Here is a 5,889-nt window from a genome sequence, read left to right on the forward strand (position 1 = left end):
GACACATTGTCCTTTTCATCTGTTTAATTATAGCTTGTGTATGTGTGTGCTAATGGTAAATATAGCCTCTATTCTCATGGCCGTGTGGTCAGAGCTCCGTGGGCTCATGCTGGAGTTAGCGTGAGGGTGATTGGGTGCCGGCCCGTTGAGGGTGGGGAACAGAGCGTTTGTTCTGCAGCAGGCGCTGTGGGGTGGAGGTGGGGACACACGCTGCCACAAGAAGCCAGACTTTGGCATGCTGTCATCACAGTTTCCTTCACAGAGCACGAGAGAGACGGAGGGAGGGAAAGCAGGCATGATGGAGCCAACAACTATCTGTCCCTCACATATTCACTCTCTGCTTGTGGAATTGAGGGCAGGCGGGGCTGCTCTTTTGAGTCGGGTCCGTTTTGCAGAAAAACCATCTTGGCTGTGACAGAGTACTGGGGGCATTTTTTTGGACATTTTGTAGTCCCCAAATATACAGCAGTCACAGCCACATTCTACTTCCTGTGAGCTGTATCAGTTTTGGTCAGTGTGTAAATTATAAAATGACTTTCAACTGCAGTTAACTCCCTTTTCTAAAACCGTTTCTATAAGGAGTTTTCATGCTGCAATTTTTTTTTTTTTTTTTTTGAAATCTTAAATTTTTAAAACATTTAAAATCATATACATACAGTATACTTGACAAGTGAATTTTTGATCAAATTTATTATAATAAAACTTACACTACCGTTCAAAGGTTTGGGGAGAGTAAGGTTTATTTTTTATTTTATTTTATTTTAAGAAGTTAATTATGCTCACCAAGACTGCATTTATTTGAAATATTATAAAAGTTTCAAATACCCATTTTGTATTTTTTTTTTTTTTTTTTTATGTAATTTATTTCTGTGACGCAGCGCTGAATTTTCAGTATCATTACTCCAGTCTTCAGTGTCACATGATCCTTCAGAAATCATTCTAATATACTGATTTGATGCTCAAGAAACATTTATTATTATTATTAATGTTAAAAAAAGTTGTGCTGCTGATTCATATTTTGTGGAAATAGGGATTTTTCAGGATTCTTTGATGAATAGAAAATTAAAAACAAACTAAAACGATTTTTACTGTCACTTTTGATCAATTTAATGCATCCTTGATTAATAAAAGTATTTAAAAAACTTTTGAAAAGTAGTGTATAACAAGTATAAGTATTTCTTATGACACTATAAACTGTTTTTGGACTCGAGTTTCAATTGGGGGAGCTAGAAGCCCCAAACCAAACCTGTTGTGTTTCATGATAATGATGTAATTGTACACCACGAGGACATAGAAATGTTTCCTTGTTTATAGTGGTGATGATGATAATTACACATTGTTAGATCTGTTTTCTGTAATAACCACCCTCCCGCGACTTTTGGTTTCTGAGTCAAAACATAACGTTTTTCCGTAGTTAAAAATGACCCGCTGTCACTGAAGATCTGTAATTGCTTCCTGACCCAAAAAATAAAAACGGCAGTCTAATATTACTGCAGCATCAGGTAGTGTTATGATTTACTGTGGGAGCTTATCTTCCTTAAGAGACCACTGCTTAAAATGCAGAAAATGGCTTTGCATGAATCTAAAAATACTGAACACATATACAGCCGCTGATATTTACGGCAGCAGCTATGAATAGAGGACTGTAAAACTCAGGAACTGGCCCCAGATTTACTCTCGCTGTAATTGTATGTGCACTCGCACCAAGATACAAACCAACACAAGAAAAATAGACAACTACTGGAAAAAAAAAATAACACTTTTTATTTTTGGTGTTGTTATTTTGTTGTTTGGACTAGGTGCAAAACATGACTAATGCTTCATATATCTGTTTGTTTCTTACTGACGTGTCTTATATCAACATGCCAATGTAGAGAACAATAGTTAGTTGTGGTAATAAAAAAAAAAGTTACTGTGATTTGAACTTCATTCTTTAACTTAGTTTAATAGCAGACCTTGTGGTGAAAAGTTACACTGTCCATAATATTAAGAGAGACCTAATATCCAATGTCATCTATCTTAAAAATGTATGTTTGTTATGTAAATTAATAATGAACTTTATAGCATTACTGTTTATGTTTTTGTAAGGTTAGGTAACATTTACTGGTTACATTCATGGCGTATTTCTGTGAAATCCAGTCATCTCAGTTGGAATCCATGTGATCAGAAATTTTGCACGAGGGTGATGGATTTCCTCTGTAGATTTCACAATGTTGGTCGCATGGATTTGTGACATCAACCAATTGAAAGCGGCTTGGTTTGAAAGTGACTTCTGTGTGAGCTACATCTCATACATTGCTACACTGTTGACACTAGACCATGGACTAGACAGTTCTTTGCCAGCAAATGTGGTCGCAATTTTGTTTATTTGTCTTTTTGGTTACTGAGTTATTGTTAGAAAATTCTGTTGGGACAGCATTCATGGAATTTGTCAAATTTGAAGCACTTCTTACCCACATTATTGCTTCAGGATTCTTAAGCGGGATCAAAGACGTCGTTGTTACCATGGAATCATTTTGTTTGATTGAATTGCTTTATGTCTGGACAAGTTAAGTTATGTGAAATTTCATTCTTCATATTGCATTTTTAACAGTCTCATCATGTTTGCTTAAAACAAATGCAAGAGCCAGTGGCTTTATAGATTCAATGACATCAGTGACAGGTTTTGAATCTGAATTTAAGTGAGATTTCAGAGAACTCATGGAGATTCTGCTAAATTTTCCTTTAGTGTTCCACCATAAAAAAAAGTTTGTCAATATTTACCTTCATGTTGATCTAAATCTGTAGAAGCTACTTTCTTCTGTGGAACAAAAAAAGAAGATATTTTGAGAAATGACTCAGTGTTTTGTTTAGGATTGGTTTGTTTGTTTGTTTTGTCCACATTACAACAGTCAGTGGTAACCAAAACATTTTGGTTACTAACATTCTTTAAAATATCTTCTTTTATGTTCTGCAGAAGAAAGTTTTGTTTTGTTTTGTTTATTTTTGTTTTGTATAGATTGAATTGGATTGTCCATGTTATGGTAGTCAATGGTAGCCAATACTTTTTACTTAACAACATTCTTCACAATATCTTTTGTGTTCTGCAGAAGAAAACACATGTTTGACAACATTTGTAGTTTGTTTTGTGTTTTGTTTTTGTGATTGGATTGTTTTGTCCAAATAATGACAGTAGTAACCATGGGCCCGTTTCAATAAGGAAGTTAAACCAACTCTGAGTTTAAACTTGAACTCAGAGTTGACTTATACTCTGAGAGTTCTTAATAACTGTCAACAACTTAATAACTGTTATAATATCAGAGGGGAAAACTGTAAATTATTGAACTGATATTCTTTTTAATGGTATCCCATGGCCATAAAAAAAAGGAAAAAGACAGGAAAAAGAAACAACAACATTTGTGGTTGCACTTTTACAGTATGTGTACTTACATGTACAGTGTACTTACCTAAGAAAGTACTGGTAATATAAAGTAACTAAATGGGGCAGGGGTAGGTTTAGGGATAGCTTCAGGGTTAGAACCTAGTTATTGTAATTACTATAACACACACATAGTATGCACATGAGGAACAGGACTGTAAAATAAACTGTTACCACATTTGTTTTTTTGTATTGTTTTGTCCATATAATGGCAGCCAGTAGAAAACAAAACTTTTTGCTTTGCATTTGTTTTGTTTTCGATGGGATTGGATTTGTTTGTCGATATATTTGCCGTGAGTGGTAACCAAAACTTTTTGGTTGACAACATTCTTCAAAATATCTTATTTTATGTTCTGCAGAAGAAAGCCATACCGGTTTGATGACATGAGGGTGCATAAATGATGACATTTTTGGCTGAATTATCCCTTTAAAGAAGTATGTAGAGTCAGTTTTGGGGTTTTTTGGATACTGCTGACCTGTTTCTGTCTGCGGAGGCATGTCAAGCCAAGACATGCAGAAGCATCCCCACCTCCTCAGAAGTGGCATAAAATCTCTCAAGTCACCGTGAACAGCACGGCCCTCCTCTGTCCCAGACCACCACATGAAATACGGCTCATTCGCCTAGCTTGGTTAAGTAAAGTGTGAAGAAATGCAAGGGACTCTTAGTAATTTGCCTTTAAAGAGATTTTGCGCTGCTATTCACTGCTTCGGGCTAATCTCTCTTTGTAATACGTAACAATGCGCTGCCAAATGAGGAGGAAATGTCAGGTTATGTTTCAGAGCCGGCCTCCTTCCCACCCTCCATCTGTAGTAATGGCCTCGGCTCATTGGAACATATGTTGCCTGTTGCACACCCACCATCTGTTCACTTCCACTGATGAAGTGATCCTGTTGCCATGGAGATCGGCTCATTCAGGGAACAGACCCTGGAAAGAGTATCCTTTTCCCTCTTCATGTGTGTGCAGAGGAACGCGTCTCACGACAGGGTCACGTAAAGGTTTGTTGTTGTTGACCTGTGTGTGCTGCGCCAATCCAACTGACCCCTCTTGAGTCGATCACAAGCAGCACTTGAGGCAACCGAACAAACAATTATTTTGAATAATTTTTAATTAATCTTAAAATAAATAATATTATACTACAGAGCTGTTGAATGCTTGAATCTGATTGGCTGGCAACGTTTTAAGGGAAATGCACAGCTAAGTAGTTCCAAGCAGGTCTTGACCGCATTACATGTTCATATCACTTCGCCAAATGATTTCAGTTATTTCAAAGGCCCTTACAGCCTACAACAGCAAAAGAACCAAAACCCTCAACGAAACTGACCAAGCAACTAAATATAGAAAACAACAAGATAAAAACGACTAATTATTTCTGTTTTGCCGCAAAATTACATTTTAATATGTCTGATATTCAACAGCCCATCATCAATTATTCCTTATATAATAAGCAACATTTACCTTCATATATTTTTACTAAATATTTTAATACATGAAAAAAATTATTGAAATGGGCAGTTTGTACTGTTTCATACAAAGTCTTTATCTCATGTAAATCTAATGCAATTTAATTTAAATGCAAATAAATTTAATGCTAACAAACAACCTATTTCCAATTTGTCACGACAATCCATGCTTACTTTCGTCTCACAAAATAACTTCACCTCACATCAATATTTCATGTCCATTATTCATTTATTTGGTAAACAAAGTTGGTTTTATTTTGTGATTATGACTGGCTGACTATACAGGATCCCCTCAACAGTAATAACAGTCCTACAGGAACTTGTCGTTGATGTTGGTCCGAGCGCTGTGCATCTGTGCTGTTACTGATTGAATTTTATGACATCGCTTTGTACTCCCATGACTCCCAGGTGCACAGACCAATGGCCCGCCATTGTAAAGAAGGCCGTCCTCAATGAGGGGGTCTTTGTAAAGCTACTGTCTACAGCACAGACGCTGACGGTGTCTGATGACGCTATGCACAACCGCCTCCACTCTATGAGGAGGAGCAAAACAAACCCACACAAAAGAGCCGAGAGAGAAGTTAGTGAGCTCTGAAACTGAACCTCACTGACTTTGGTCGCAACCTTTCTGCTGCTTTACAACTCAACTGATAATACCTGAGCAGGACACACACACACACACACGCACACACACACACACACACACACACACACACACACACACACACACACACACACACACACACACACACACACACACACAGGACTGTTGAGGACCTGTTAGCCATATGTCAGCCTTCAAACATAAAGTGTGGTACTAAAGCTGTACAAGCCTACCGGGAAATGTTTTCCGAAGTTAATCAGTAATCAGGACTCAACGGCTCAACGGCTCAACTGCAACGGTTCTTCATGGCATCTCAGATTGCAAACAGACTAAATTGCATTAAACAAAAGTACTTTATTCAGTCATAGGAACTTGCTAACAGAAAACTGCAAACTGTCATCATAT

The sequence above is a fragment of the Barbus barbus genome, assembly GCF_936440315.1.
Source record: "Barbus barbus genome assembly, chromosome: 18".
In the NCBI taxonomy this organism is placed as follows: domain Eukaryota; kingdom Metazoa; phylum Chordata; class Actinopteri; order Cypriniformes; family Cyprinidae; genus Barbus; species Barbus barbus.